The 16,901-nt window shown below is 29.8% G+C and overlaps 1 protein-coding gene across 1 annotated transcript in view; it reads right to left on the reverse strand.

The window, feature by feature from the left end:
- LOC146993388 (homeotic protein ultrabithorax-like) overlaps positions 1-16,901 on the reverse strand; it is a 180,440-nt gene that overhangs the window by 88,647 nt on the left and 74,892 nt on the right. The gene's annotated exons all lie outside the window — the stretch shown is intronic.

The raw sequence follows: 16,901 nt of genomic DNA on the forward strand, positions 1-16,901 counted from the left end.
ATTCTCTGTTTCGTAGAAGGTAGAGATAGAGAAAGAATTAGCAGTAGATGTGGATTGTTAATTCTTTATGTATATGACAAAATATTCGGAATAGAAAGGGAAAGAAAAAAAGCGAACTAAAGCCTTTTATTTTTATCCTTTTTTTATTATCCTTTCTTTAGCAGATTCCTACATTATTTTTAAAGGTCATAGTTCATCTCTCTGTGTATATATGCGTATACGTAGTATTTACGGGGAAACAAAATAGAGCTTTACATTTTAACAGATAAAATGCAAGTCAATTTGATATGCTATAAATTAATTGTTATAGATTACAAACAACTTCTGAAAAGCACAAATGCGTTTATATATATATATAGATAGAGAGAGAGAGAGAGAGTTGATCCCAGATAGCTTAATTGAAGTCATTATGTATAATGACAATTTTCACTGTTTCTTATCGAAGAGCAAAGAGAAATTAGGAAAGCAAATAGAAATTCTTACTTAGCTTCAAATTTTATTCAATAACACGTCTATATTTTTAGCATAAGCGTTTAACTATTTAAAAGAAGAAATATTTCATCGTCTAAAAAGAGGAGAAGGTCTGGCAGTCAAAACAAGTAATATTCAATACAAAATATTCTAGAGAAGAAACAATGGAAGAATACGTAAATGAAGAAATAATAGTAATATTTATAACAAAAAGTAATGGGTGACATGTAAACTCTTTAAGAATTAATTAAATTCCTTTTCTTACAAATATTTCTAAAAGTTGAATTGCGGCCCTGTATTTCATTCTCCCCCCCCCCGGGCTTCTGCTTTTTTTTTTTTTTTTTTTTTCTTCCCTGCCTTATGTGAAAAGTAAGGTTATGGAAAATGGGAAATAACATTTTCTCTCAAATGATGTTACACACTCAGTATGGGGTCTGTACTGGAGTATCTGTTCATCTTCAGAACAAGAAACGGCGGCCATTTTGTAGTGTCTTCTTTCCCCACTTCATATGCAGTGAGCTACAGCTTCTGTAGGGGGGAAGAAGACCATTGCGGGGCAAACTCGATCTAATAGGCTTAGAGACTAGAGGTAGGCGGGAACTAAAGTCAGTGATAAGTGGGCGTTGAGCTTAAAGGTGAAAAGAAAGCGGTCTTCTATCGATTATTTTCGATTCTATGGTTATATATGTGGATTAAATAGACACTCATAGGTTCGGTGACATTGTATCTATGTGTCCAGTTCAACTGAACGAACTGTTTAATTCTTTGCCTGTCTTTTCTAATTTGAGTAATAAATGCATCCGATTTAAAATAAATAAATAGATAAATAAAATAAAATGAAATAGGAAGGTGGAGAGACAATTATTGTAAGGAGTTGTAAAGGACATATTATTAGACAGATTTATGTATGGTGCGCAAAAACTTACCCATTTCATTAAGCAAAATTTAAATATATACATATAACGAAAATTGTAACAAAATAAGCAATGGAAATTATTATAAATTTCTTTAACATCTTTTATAGTTGTTTGTTTTATATTGTAAAGATTTATATTTAATTAAAAACTACTCAGACTATGAATTCATTTCTTTAAACGGAAATTAAGTTAAATTTTGAGAGGGATGTCCCTATTTTCGCAACTAACACAAAGCGATCATCAATCCTTTCCATGCCAACGCCATCTTAGGGACACAATTCGAATTAATAAGTATATCTTAAAAAATTACCCTTAGGAGCGAACTAGTTCGTAAAGACTAAGGCAACTGTTTTTCAAAGAAATAGACGATAAGGAAAAGGAAGTTAATGATGTATGTTCCGTTGGTAAATCTGAGTTACCCATACGACGCCGTAAAAATTCTTTTTGAAACTTCATTCACAAAATTATTCATATTATATTTAAAATTTGCTTTCAGTTAAACTGCGAAAACCATTTCAAATGCATCAACATGAGCGCAATACTCATAATTTCGGCTTTTTTAAATCAAATGGTATAGTAATGAAAATAAAACAGTAAATAATCAATCTTATTTTAATAATCAACAAAACTTTAATATATATATATAAACACGATGTGAGGCATTTCAGCCGCTACTGCTTCTGTTAAAATGTCAGTAAAAAATTCTTGAATTCTTGTCTGAATCAAATTTTACACTAGTGAGCATTTCTTACATCTAAAAATCACATCTGACTCTCAAAACTGAATCTCCTCAAGCTTGTTTTTAAATTTTGCAATTAATTTTTATTGCATTCGTTAACATTAATTTTAGTAGCTTACATGCTTATCTTAAGTTTAAACTCGAGCTAGTCCTCTGATTAGAGATGAAAATAATGTATTCAGTAACATCCAGATGCTAGCAAGATGACATAAAAATGGGAAATTACTATCGAAACTCAACACTTCTACAAATTTTCACTTTCGAAATACACAAGAGATTAATCGTATTTCTGTTACAAGCAGCAAACATTTAATACATGTTATACTAGTTAGTATAATCTCATTAAAATAATAGGGCACACGAACGTTACATAAGAATGTTATTAAAAGAAACATAATGTTACAGTCAGAGAAAAGTGTCGTTCTCTGGCATCATTATAAATGCTCATAATATTCGTTTATTAAAATGCTTAATATCATTTTGTTTAAACTATTGTTAAATTTCGGCTGCATTATGAATGTATTATTAAAAAAATATACGTATAAATAAATTCTAATATAAACTGCATAATGTGCTGTATATTATTATAATAATAGGGTATGCTTTCACATTAGCTAAAATTTGACCATGTGCATTTTGAAAAAGGATTTTATTTTAATTTATGCAGATACTAGATGAAATAAGTGCAAAGAGAAGCTATGTCTAATTTTCAAGCAAAGGGAAAGGAAAGCAAGGAGAAAAACGAATAGTAGGAATGCTTAAGTAAATAAAATATGATAATATATGAAGAGTGGAAAGGGAACAAAGAAATAGGAAAAAGATTGGGGGGAAGCGCATTAAAATATAAATTTCGAGTGCAGGCAACGAAGCTAAACCGGAATAATTTGATGCCAGCAAAAATCACCAACATTTTCGATACCTATCATTTATTACTTTTCAAAAGCAGAAACAAAGATGAAATATTTCATTTTATTTGATTGAAAACATTGATTTGAAACATTAAATCAATTTCTTAATATTTTGTTTCCTTTATATTTCATCTTTCATAGTTTAGTTTGGTTTATGTAATTACAGCAAAGTCTCGAGGGCTCTCTGCCTAACGGAATGCCTTCGTGGAGGACTTTGTAAGGGAAACTGGCTCGTATACATGTTACACATGGGGAAAATCGCAAAAACGCCCATGCAGCCAGCCCCTTCGCGGGATTCGAATCTCGGACCGAACTACCGGTGTTCAGCGACTTTACCGCTCGGCCGCTGGTGGGCCATTTTATTTGAAATTGACTCAAATGAAATAAAATATGTAAAGAAATTTGGGTAGAGATAGGGGAATGAAATTTTAAGATGGGTGGAGTTCTAAAATCAAAATTATTATTGAATTTTGAATTCTTACGGTAAGGCTACTGATTTCGCCTTCTAGGAATGTTTCCAAGAATTTCCAACGAATGTCTTTTTCCTAAAGTTCCCAACGACTGCTTAATTTGCAAGAGTTGTAGGTACGGGTAATCTTGGTCATATATTATACATTACTTAGCATTGTTTGTGAATATGTGTTTTGTGTGTTTGTGAACTAAAAACATAACTCCTATCTAAGTTTAAAAACTAATTATAAATAATGCTTTATCGCATTTTTAATTTCTTTAACTTCATGTTCGGTTACAAAACAATTCTTGGACAATTTTTCTCTTTAACTTAGGTCAGCCTTACTAATAATTATTCCGATTTTCACTGTTTTCCTAGTTTACATGAGAACAGAAATTCATTTAGAAGCACTCCTACGAAATGTTTTAACACGATGAGCATTATCTTGAGCAAATGTAAGAATAAATTCCTTTTTCTTCTTTGCTTAAAATTCAGTGATTTCCCGACAGAACAACATAATAATTTTTACTCGGCATGTTTCCAAGATCAGCAGGGTTTTACAAAGTGACTAATTTATGTGACGTCATACGAACTACAGCTTTCCTGTGCTTTACTGTAGCGACTTGTTAGAATCACGGACACCAGCTGGTTCATATTACTCGCACAGTTTGAAGCCTTTTGCAGAAAGTAACATGTGTTGTTACCCATTCTTTCCTTCCAGGGCTTTAGTAAAGACAAAACAAGTACTATACGGAAAAGAATAATCAGTTTTATGCTTCAGAATCGCACATCTTTAATTCAGTGTTCTTTATTTGCTTTTAAGGGTAAGAATCATTTATGATTTGCATTCAACACATTTTTCTTCACTGCAAAAATTTCAGACAATGATAAGAACTCTTTTATTTCATTTTTATTTTAAAGTTTATATTTTTTGGCTAAATTCGATTTACAATTCCGCTCTCTACCTTTCGTCTATACAAATCATTTTTAAGTTTTGGGATTTCAAGGAAATACAATCTGTAATTTTCTATGGGAAACTAATTGCTAATAATTAACTTTCTAATCCGCATATAGGAGTTTTCTGACACCTAACGTTTCTTTCATTGCTAGAATGTAATAAGATTCATTATGCAATTACATAAATGGATTCTTAATTCCATGTATCTGGGCACTTTATACTGCACATGTTTTTTAAATAACTATCTAATTTCTGTTTAGCATTTCCCTCAGACGGTTTAAAAGCAACGTTTCCTCTAATTTTCTCACAGCTGCACTGGGTAGAAATTCACCTCGGAAAACATTTTTATACAGGGAACGTCTTATGCTTATCAAAGCTAGTCTTTAGCAGACTATGCGATTAAGAAATAAAAGCTCATATGTATCTTCACAGAGCTTATACCGGATGTTGCTTGTAAATATCCTGAGTTCTAAAAAGACAAAAAGGAAAATCTTATGTATATCTTCGTATGTACGGAAGAGCAAAAATGAAATTGTTTGTTTCTAACCATGGTATAAAATTGTGAAAAGAGTTGATATCTTTACTGTTCCTAGCAAAATTATGTATTTGGAAAAATATTTTTGCTTCATGAAAGAAACATAACAGCTCAATAAAAACTGGAGGGATAAACACATTTTGAAAGCAATAAACAGAAAAAGTTTAGACCACAAAACAGCAAACAACTAGCAGCATTATAAAGAGGAAAATAGCCATAAACTCAGAAGATCTCCTCGACTTTTTCCACGTTTATAAATATATATCATGTAAAATGTATACAAACGAGCTTATAAATTTCTTATTCGAAAAATGTATATGAGAGCCTAAAGAAAAACAGCCGCATCTTTCAAAAAATGGCGGGAATGTGCCAGTATTGTACCTAAAGCTGAGTATATTATCTGAAATTTAAATAGATCAATTTAAAATGAAAGAATTGAGGTCTAAAATTGTTTAAGGGGGAAAAAGAATGAATATCGTAAAAAGGTCTGTTTAAAAAACTGAAAAGAGAAAAAAGCTAAAATTTGTAGAAAAATAATACTAAAGAAATAAAAAAGTAAAATAAAAACGAAATAAAAATAAAGAATTCCGGAGCTTTTAATGTAAATCTCCCAAGCGTTAAAGTAGGAAAATTGAAAAAGAAATTATTTTAAAAAGGTTTTCAATATGACCATCCATCCGTGCATTCTTAAAGCTTTCAGCTGCAATTTATGACTGCAGTGAACCTATTCCACTTTGATCTTTAATTCATTTGCTCCCTTCAGCTGTCAGTATTGAATCGAAAACGTCACATAAAAAGGCCCTTCTTGCCACTTTAAAGGATCCCCAATGGATTTTGCAACATACTGTTAAATTAAAAACTATCTACATTGGATTCTGCAACATATTGTTAGGTTGAAACAAACTTATCACCCGATCTGCATTTTTACCAATTCGAGATAAGTCCTTGACCTAGAGTTACTTCTATTGTTGTCACAGGAATATTCCTTTTGCTCTAGAGCTTTAACCCCGTTAGGTTATTTTTATCCTGTTTTTGAAAGATATATATATTTAATCGGGCGAAAGAATGCTGCGGTAACAAAATGAATGATATAGCTTCTTATTTTTAACACAATCTACTTGCAGATCAAAATAAATAAATATTTAGTAATCCTCTAGGTATTCATTTCTGTGTTTTCCTATGTTTTCTAATCTTTCTATGCAAGGTATTCATTCTATGTTTTTCTATGTTTTCTATTCTTTCTATGTAGGATATTCATTCTATGTTTATATATTGTTCTCTCCCTTATATAATGATTGAAATATCTCAATTTCATTCTTTTTCTCAATTTTTTTATTTTCTTTCTTTTTTTTTCTTTTTTTTTTTTCTTTTTTTTTTATTTCTTTTTCTTTTCCATTCTTTTTTAGCATTAGTTTACTCCACATGCTCCATAATGTATTAAATAAGGCTTGAAAAAGGAAGTAAATCTCAGATATATAATAATAAAAATAAGATAACATAATAAATTTAATTTTGGGGAATAATATATTTTTTTCATGATTTTAGATACGTGCAATTAATTTACATATGCTCTTAGAATTTAAATGATATTGTAAATTAGTTCGCAGCAATAATAATTATTTTTATTTTTATTTCTTTGCAATTTAATTTTCTTAATTAAAATTAAAATTTGCTTTATACGAATAACGAATATTTGTTAAAATCAAATTTCTTTCCTTGCAGCAAGATAATTATTTAAATTTAATTTAACTTTATTATTTTCTTGTGAAACAATATATATACACAATCATTACATAAGTATGAAACTGTATAAATTTAGCTGCCATAAAGTTATAAATGTGTTATAAAGTTTATAACACATTTGAGGTCTTGTGGGATAACTGTACTCTACTTTATTCCTAAAACCGAACCTCCCTTTCTCTTTCTTTTTTTTTTTTTTTTTTTTTTTTTTTTTTTTTAAAGACGTGTTTCTTAAATCCAAACATGTATTTCACCATGACAAATCTTTGGTAAAATTTTCTGAATGGTAAAACAATATACTAGAGAAGAAAGATGCAAAAAATGCATTGAAAGAATTATTGAATCTAAATCGTTAAGTTAATAAAAACTATAGAAAAGGTTATAAGAGTACTTAATGCAGATGGAAGATTGATACATAAATAAGGAAAAGGTTCTAAGATAATTATGTGAGTACTGAATGCAGATGGAAGACTGATACATAAATAAAGTAGGAATTATTATCTCGCTAAATTTATTTAATGCAAAGATCAAATATAAGGTAAATTTTAAAAAATAGGATATGCCATCGTTTTTATGTATGTTTAATAACATAATAATATTTTATCATCTAAGTTTAACCAAAATTCAGCATTAGCAATTTATGCAGCTGGAGGGAGACTAATTATATAGGCATAGATGCATGTGTATAAGAATGGATAGCAATTATCAAGATCTTTTTCTTTGATCTTTTTCTCTGTATTCATTGCATTTATTGAAGGAGCAGTCAAACATAAAAAACGTTATTTTTCTTCAAAGTAGCCAAGATAAAGAAATGGTTATCTTTTCTTGAGAGATGTATAAAACAATATTTAAATCTGAACGAGAAGACTTCAGAAAAAGTAAAGCAGTCACAACTGCATAATAAATCATTTGATATCAAGAGATGTACGTGACGAAATTTCCGTTTGCAAGATGTGGATAAAACAAACGCAAAATTTAAATTTGTTAACTGAAGTGAACAACAGATACGCTTTAAAATCTAAACGTGTTTTAATGATATATTTTCGAATGTATTTAACAACGAGTAGTGAGGAAATAAATTTTAAAAACAGAAAATAGTTTATAATAAAATGAAGACTTAGAGTTTTATTTACATAATTAAGAAGCGGCTAATTTTTAATACCGTAGAGGTAAATCATAAATTGCACATCTTACTTTTTTACCTTCTGCCAGATTATATAAATAGGTAAAGGACATAATGCTTTTGGGTCCAAAAATTCGATAGCGAGTTTTCAGTGAATAACATAGAATTAGCAGGAGATCACGTATAGGCCTCATCAGATTTTTAGTGTCTGTATCGTTGAAAAATAGGCTATACGTGCGTGTGTTGCCTTATAGAAACAACTAAATAAAAATATTTCCTGTATAAAGTTTTATAATACTTATTATCATAATTACTAGAGCATACATGTAAATATTATTTTAAATTTAATTTCTTAAAATTGTAATTTTCATAAAGTGTTTCATCCACGAAGTTACGAAAGACAAAGGTAAAAGAGCAAGCGAAGCATTTAATTTAAAAAGGAAGCAAATGACAAGGAATCACAAGATAAACGAAACTAAACTAACCACGAAAAGTAACCTGATTTAAAGTTTGAAGTCGAATTCAATAAGTTAATTCAATTAGCTGCTAAACAAAAATCTAAATTTAGATTTCGAAATTAAGTTTAAAAAAAAAATCAATCAGCTAGTTACCGGACAAACGCATTTAAGGTATAAATGGGTTTAAGGTTGCATTTAAGGTTCACATGGCTCAGAACCTACACAGCTAATTCAAAGCAAGTTCCAGGTTAGTAAGTTGACACAAAAGCTCTTCGAGGCTTCTGAAAGAGGAGGGGAGGGGGTAGACCATCTTCATGGCTACTGTAGTAGCGGTTTATTCTGTACTGAGATACCAGTCTCCAAAACAGGTTTGGCTGGCAACGGTCTAGTAAGCAGCTGCTGTAAGCGTAGTAATCTTGCGTTGCTACTAGAAGTTAATTTAAAGTAAGAAAATACAATTATCTTATCTTTGGCGGGAAAAAATTCTCATCCCCACTTTAATCCTCAAAGAACGCTTTCAAACAGTTAGATCCGGCACTAGTTAAAGAAAGCTTTTCGCTTCAGTAAACACTTCACATATTTATTTCACTGCGGAACAAAAAAATAAAACACAGAACCGGTATTTTTTCACTTCATCTAAAGGCTTCATAAAATAACATAATGTGATTTATAAGATGAGATGCTTACTGTTTCCGAAAATTTCAACGATCATAGATCCCATCAGTAATATGAATAACCTAACGGAAGTTACTTTTTCACACACACACACACAAAATTTACATTTACTGAAGACAAATGTAACTATATCGATTCATTATCATGGATTTTTTTTTAAATGTAAAAAATTTTAAATTTTTATTGGAATGTCACAGCTTTCTAAAGTTAAAAATATTTTAATCTGCATTCTTCTAGAATGCAGATTCTTTAATATTTCAAATAGAAGTGAGGATTAAAAAATTTTGCATTGACTCATTTGTTTAAGATTTTTTCTATTTGAAGAAAAAAAAAAGTTAAAATTCAAATTGAAGAGAAATGTTCCATATTCCTCACTTTAAGGTAATAAGAAAAATACTGACTTAGAATCATCGGTGTCGATGCAATCTCCAGTTACAGATATGAATCTCACATACACGAGGAATATTTTCTCTTTTCATATATACATTAATACTCTGAAAAATAGTAATACAATTAATAATTTGGAATTCACATACTAATTTCTGATCCACATCCGTAAAGTTGTTTTCATTGAAGTTAAGCAAGAAATTTAAGGAATATATTTAAAAACTGAGAACTAAAAGGAAATTACTACCTCTTTAAATCTGGTGGGGAAGGGGGGATCATTTACTAACATAAACATGTAGAGAGAGAAACAGGTAGAAAGACAATGTTTACGAATTTCATAATTTATACGATTCTTAACGAAATTTATTGTTAAATTTTTTTATACTTGATGCAGCATCTATCTTCAAGCAAGTCTTAATAACATTATTTTAAGAATAACTATATTACAAATCTTATCACAGTCATGCTTTTCAAGGATATTAATATTTGCGAGTTCTCTCCCCACCCAAAGAACTTTGAGTCAGCTTACTTAGTAAAAAACTGAATTTTTTACCTCATTTCTAAAAGAAAATAAATCTGATAAATAGAGTAAGGTCAAAAACTCTTAAAAATTGTGCATTAAATTTTTAACTTTTTGTGCAGGTGTTAAACGGTAGTTTATTTCTTGATACAATAGTTGCCTTTAGTTAAACTTATAGTTCCACTGAGAAATTTTCATTCATCTGAAAGCTTTTTTCTTAAAGGATCCAAAGTACACTAGTAATTTTTTAGCTGAGCTAACCATGAAAAATTTTAGTTTATGAAATTTAACCGAGGTGTCACATTTTATTTTTGCAGTAAAATTTCATAGTTCAGCATGAGGAAAAGTTCTGTCCAAAGTGTTTTGGTGAGTATATCTGTCTGAACTAAGAATTCCTTTAAAAAACGAAAACAGCTTAATGTATAAATATATATGAGAGCATCAAGTTTTATTATATTTGGAAGGGTTTACAGCTGTAAGGATTATGCTAATTTTATTAACAGTTAAATTTTGAGTTCCTTTCCTATCGATTCTTAACAACTTACATTTCCAGAACGTAATTTTAGAATCACGTCTGAATACATGATGAGGAAGAAATTTAACCGCGAAGTTCTTCGGTCTCAGGGAGAGAGATACCAGGTATTCTGGCTGCACGCGTCCGCCTTTTTAGGCTACTCTCTCGTAAGCTATTATTACGCTCGGCGTACTTTAGGCCCTTGATAGCTTCGCAGTCTATTAACGTTAAGGGGCCAACTCTGTTAGAATCTTGATAGCTTCGGCTATATCTCTTTAGTTAAGATTAGTTTAGTATTATTCTTAGTCTCTTAAGTTGAAGTCGAAGTACACTCCAAGACGGAGTTTTGTTAAACCTTAGTTGAATTAATAAAGGGTTAGTTTACCCTTTTATCTTGTTGTTTCCTGTCACACGAACTCAAGCGATTATTAGCTTATCAGTTCTTAAGATTCTTCACTTCCAACAGTAACTTAGAAATTACAAAGTGAGGAACTAAATTTTGAGTTATGAAATGAAGTAAATAAAATCCAGTTTGATGATAAAATACCCAAGAAGTTTTCCAATTTTTAAATTATTATCAGTAAAACAAAGTATTTATTAAAACTCGACCAGAAAAATACATAAGTAGTGTTTAACAACAAAAATAATAATATTAACACTAACATAGTAGTGCATAAGCATGCACATTAACTTATATCAGTGGAATTGGATAAAATTATTTTAAACACTGGTCTACATTCAGCTGAAATTCGAGAGCCATAAATGAGAATTTCAAATTAATGAAATGCAGTTGTATTCAGAATTCCTCTAATAATTTGAAACAAAACACTTGTTGCTATAAAATATAGCTATAACAGCCTCATAGAATTAAACAATAATAGCCTCATAGTTTTAGGTTTACTATTAAATTTATCTCCATTTCTGGCCTTAGGAGTGGCCAATGCTGAATAGGCAAGTGCCCGCAATTGGTTAAATAAATAAATAAATTAAAAAAAAACCACCATACGCAGGTGGCATGGTATATGCACCTGTTATTTGGAAAAACATAGCATAATCATCAGCGAAGGCTTACTACTAATTAACCTGAAACAAAATGTGTGGGTTTGACTCAGTGGTGTAAGACTCTGGCTGAATGTATGTGTACTTCTCTCTCCCCTTTTAGCTGCTGTAATATTTATATTTATTGCGGTGCATCCTGAGCAACTTTCCCAGCGATGCGAGGGCCTTTTCTTAATCTATACCTTGAAATATTATTTTCATAAGTAACAGGCTACGGTTCTTGTCTGAAAACTTTATATTAATGTGTTTTAGCCCATTTATATTATCTCGCTTTGAAATTTTTCCCATTATTTACATTAAGAACTAGAATTAACAAAATTCAAATAGCTTGCCTCCGAATAAATGAAAGACGTTCTCTTTCATTTCAGAACTACCTATCAAACATAAGATACCAGTTAGTACAGGACACAGAAGTAAAAAGTGTTATCTTAGAAGCTACAAATTTCTTATTTTGAAAGTAATTACATTTCTCATATTAAGTATATGAAAACAAAAGCATGTAAATTTGATGAGAAATTGTACGAAAAAATGCTAGCTCGTATTCAGACTCTGCAAAGAATGAAGAGCTCTTCTGGACGCACAAAATATATGTGACCATGGATTCAAAGGACGCTTAAAGTAAAGAAATGTACGAAGTATCAGAGGTGACAACAGATAAATGCTGATAGCCTTCACTGGCATATGCGAATAAAGACACACTCAGCGGAGCCCTCTCCAGCTGTTTTCCGTGTGTGAAACCTTAATTGCAGTATTTTACTCCTTGACATTTAAAATGAGCGAAACAACATTTCGCTCGTTCATGCGTCAAGAATCGCTTTCAAACTAATTTAAAATTTGCTAGAAGGACCCTTTTTTTTTTTTTTTTTTTCTCATTTTACTAAAGTTACTATTGAATTACTAGGTTGTGATAGAATGAGAAATGATCAGCTGAAGAACCAGAAACTTGTTTATTTGAAAAGGGAATCTTTTATCTACAAAACTCATTGCTTTGTTACATGATCAGGAAACACAGTATTTTTTTTAAAAAAATTATTTTAACTATTTCGTCAGGAGTAACTTAACCATGGTCATTCGAAGAAGGATATTATTCATTCTGTGTATTTATTATTAGACATATTTTATGCTACACAATGCAAGATTTTTTTATGCAAGATTTTTTTCCCTACCCCCAACAACATTCCTTGCATAATATTTTCTTCATGTATAACGTAAATACATACTAATTACTCCCCCTCCAGAAAGCCCACCACATACGTATCTATCGCTGCAAACAGACAGCGTTAGCGTACTTTGCCATTATCAGATAACTGAGTCTAAACTAATATCTAATCATTTTGAGATTTTTTTTTTACTTTTTATTACACTGCGGAATTTAATACATATACACATTTAGTACACATAACTGAATAATAGAGGTAATATATATATAATTAAATAATACAGGTAATACTAATTAAAACATGTATTACCTGAACATTAATTAAAATATGTATTAGTTGAACTCTATGAACTTCAAAAAATATTATTTAAATTACATTATTGGTTAACAGGATAACTGTATCAAATAGAAAGATTTATCTTTATATCCGGTTTGTTTATTTTTACGTTGTACTTATGAAAATGAACTTTCGCGGTTTATAAAAAATCACGAAAAAAATGCCATTAATAGAGATTTAGATAATTGTTCGGTATCCTGTTGCTGAAAAGTTGAGTTCCTGTCTGCAACTAGTTATTTATTATTTGGGCTGTTTTCCAACGTTTACCGTTTAATTTTCTGCAAAAAGATTCTTTGATGATTAGTAGTTTGATTTCAACAATTTAAAGGACAAGGCACTTGCATATACTTTTGATTTTTACTTTGCCTAACTTCTTCGATTGCAGTTCTTCTAAGAAAATGATGATTACTTATCCTGATTACCAGTGATTTTGGTAAGTGGCTTAAGTAATTTTATTTCTTATAGCGTTTCAACGAAATTCATTGCAGTTTCAACGAAAATCGTGCATAATAATATTAGGGTAAGACTGAACAGTCTAGTAAGCAAATAGCAACGGATTACTTTCATTTAAGCATAAGTATAGATGCAGTTTGCAACAATCTTTACTATAAAACAGTCATATTTTTTTATTAAAGTTAAATATTTTCCATTTGAAAAACAGATAAAAATCGTTGCAAGTTTGTAAAACTACTTCGTTCAAAATAAATAAATAAATACAAATCGAATTGCTATAATTATACTTAATAAATACAGCTTCTCCTATTCTCAGGCATTGCAAAAAATAATTTACTGACTTATTAATGACTCTACGATTAGTTATTTAAAAATACCAAAATTGTTTATTTGTTAAATGATATGATAACCAAACGAATTTCGAGATTTCGGCATTTAATAATATTTAATATAAAGAGTTAGCATGCTTATTTGGATAGTTATAATTTTACAAAATGAATGCAGTTTTAATAGTGCAATAAGCAACTAAATATGTATGGAAACTTAACGACACCCTTTTATTTTCACATGTAATAAAAATTATCTTGACCTAAAATACTAAAATTAGCTTTTAACTGTATGTTGTCTTTCTGACGGTACATTTATCTTGACCATTACTCACATTTTTCGTTCGAAAATATATACGAAAATTTAGAGATAAGAAAAAATTCCCGCAGACATATAATTATTACACATTTCTTTCATAATACCCATCTTTCTTAATATAAATATTTAAAATGGCCAATTTAATTTCTTTATGACATGTATGCATTGGATAAGATATAAAAAGGACATCTTAAGTTAAAAAATTATAAAAATTAAAGTAAAAAATTGCAAAGTGGTTAAAGGCAAAGTAAAACTAATTATAAAAGAGATATAAATTCATAAAACTATAATATAAACTATAATTTAAGTTATGGTAAGCATAAAAACTAACATTACAAAGTAATTTTGTCTAAGGAAAACGTAATTTTAGCTCAATCAAATATTTCTATTTAAGATTTAAAAAACAGAACCATGAAAAATAGTTGGTCAGAAGTAATAATAAAAATACTTTCTGGATAGAATCTGCTTCTATGTCTGACAATTTTAAAAATATTTAATCATCCGCTTCTAACACATTCAACCCTAAATTTCAAGAATTACTCGCAAATTTTGTGCTATTTACCTGAAGAAATGATAAAATATGTAAAGAGTCAAAGCAAGCAATTCACAAGTAAATTTTTCACACAAGGGCTTAATAATATAAATTATGAAACTATTTGAACTCGAAAGAATTAAACTGAATTTCAGAAACGTACGGATTCATGTTAGAATATGGAGCAGATTTACGAAAGCATGATAATCAGATTTGCCACATTCGAAATTGAAGGTTTAAAAAAAAAACTTTCCTCAAGAAAATAAGTCCTTTGCATTGATTCATAAATGCTTCTCATTCACTTTTTTCAAACATCTCCCTGCTCACCTTCACAGGAAATGACACCTTTATGAAAAAGGTGAACTTTTCAAAGCTTTAAAAAACTGGGATAAGGTCGATCTTTGTCACAGCTTTTTAATAATAGGATTTCCTGTACTTTTTGATATATACCAGTTTATTTTAATGTACATAATAAATCTTGTCTTTGAAAATAGGATAACTGGAAAAGTCGAATTTACGAATTTAATAATTTTGAAAGTAGCTCTAGAAGAAAGGTACCTCAAACTATTATTCTGCTTTCCTCTCCCTACCATATATATCATAAATGAAAAAAAAATGAAGTTAGTAGGAAAATCTTTTGAAGGTTTATTTAATAGAACACAGCTACATCATGGAAAACAAAAGACGCATAGATGAGTGAATGCATTACAGAAGTAAAATGTAGCAAAAGGAAGAAATATTAAAGAAATATTTGTTCAGTAACAGAATTTATTAGAAATGCAATCAACCTATTTAGCGTAAAATCACAGGTTAAATTTCTATTTGTGAAAAGTTCATAAAACCCACCTCGTTAAAGGAACTGAAATTAAATATAGATCGCAGTTATAGGCTATGCATTATATTAACACGTAGCGTTCAGGTGTTCGGCAGTACGTCACTCAAATCATAAAATAGTTCTTATACAAATGTGTGGTATGTCTAAGACGTTTTTATCAAAATAAAGAAATAAGTAAAAATTCATGAGTGATATGCATTGAAAAAAGTGCAAGCACACCGGGACAGACTGAATGTGGTATACTAATTATTTATTAATCTATAAGTTTCGGTTGTGAAGTACAGCTGTCACAATAATGATAATAAAATTACACTGTGAGGCAATAGAAATATCCTTCTTTGTCTTTTTCCTTATAGTTGCAACTTACTTAAAAAACTTAAAATTTCATTCACCGTTTTCAAAATAAGAAATAAATTCACACTGACAATCAAACTGACCAGAAAAGACAGGCCAAAAGGATAACGCCAGTAAAATTAGAAAAAAAATATTGATGCAATATTCTTAATTATTCTATACTCATTCCTTTGGCAGTTCGCGAAGCAGAATTGGGGACATCAATGTAATTCACGAAGTAGGACCAACTTCCTATCTAATTATTACTAGCAGCTAATTTACATATAATAAGTGCAATTGCTTGAATTAATATATTTACATTATCTGTTTAACCAACATCTTTCATAAAAAAAAATTCTCATGTAAGAATAAATGGACAGTTTTGAGAGAAAAAAAATATTACACAAGACAGGGGTAATGGCAAGAGAAACTGAATATCCAAAACAGTGGTTCCCGACCTTCTTTGCCCCCTGCAAACCATTTCTTTCTTTCACCATTTCTAAAAGATCATCCCCCTCCCCCTCCTTTCCAAACTTGAAAATTACATATATATATATATATACATACATTTATTTAGAATTAAATTATTTTCTACCGCATTTTACAAATTAAACAACGAAAAGTATAGAAAATGCTGGTAAGTTCTAAAACTTAATTAAAAGTAGTTTTTTATATTCATAAACTAGAACTACATACGTAACAGCTAAAAAAAGGGCTGACCGCATCCCCCCTAAACTATGAATTCTTCCCTGGTTGAGAATCTCGGATCTAGAAGAACTTACAGATTAAAGATGAGCGGAACATCCACATGTATGAGATTTGTTAAAAATAGTATAGATTGAAAGTTAAAACAGCTTTTGCAGACTGAAAGAATGTCAATAAACTTTAATATTTTTAAGAAAATAAAGTAACGTAATTAGCTTTTAATATAATTTTTACGTATATTATTACGTAGTACGAGGTCTAATACATATTCATTTTCTTTAAGAAAAATTAATATTAGAGCAATAAAACAAATAAAAAATGTTTCTCAGAATGTTCACCGCAGAATCAAAAGAGGATGGGACTGGAATATTTTATTATGGTTAGAACTATGTGCTTAAGAGAAGTGATACTTTCTTGAAGGGCGTTAAGGGAAAATGGCTCGTATTC

Source organism: Stegodyphus dumicola, chromosome X1 (genome assembly GCF_044657685.1).
Source record: "Stegodyphus dumicola isolate Sdum_Otavi_A_Nest chromosome X1, ASM4465768v1".
Lineage (NCBI taxonomy): Eukaryota > Metazoa > Arthropoda > Arachnida > Araneae > Eresidae > Stegodyphus > Stegodyphus dumicola.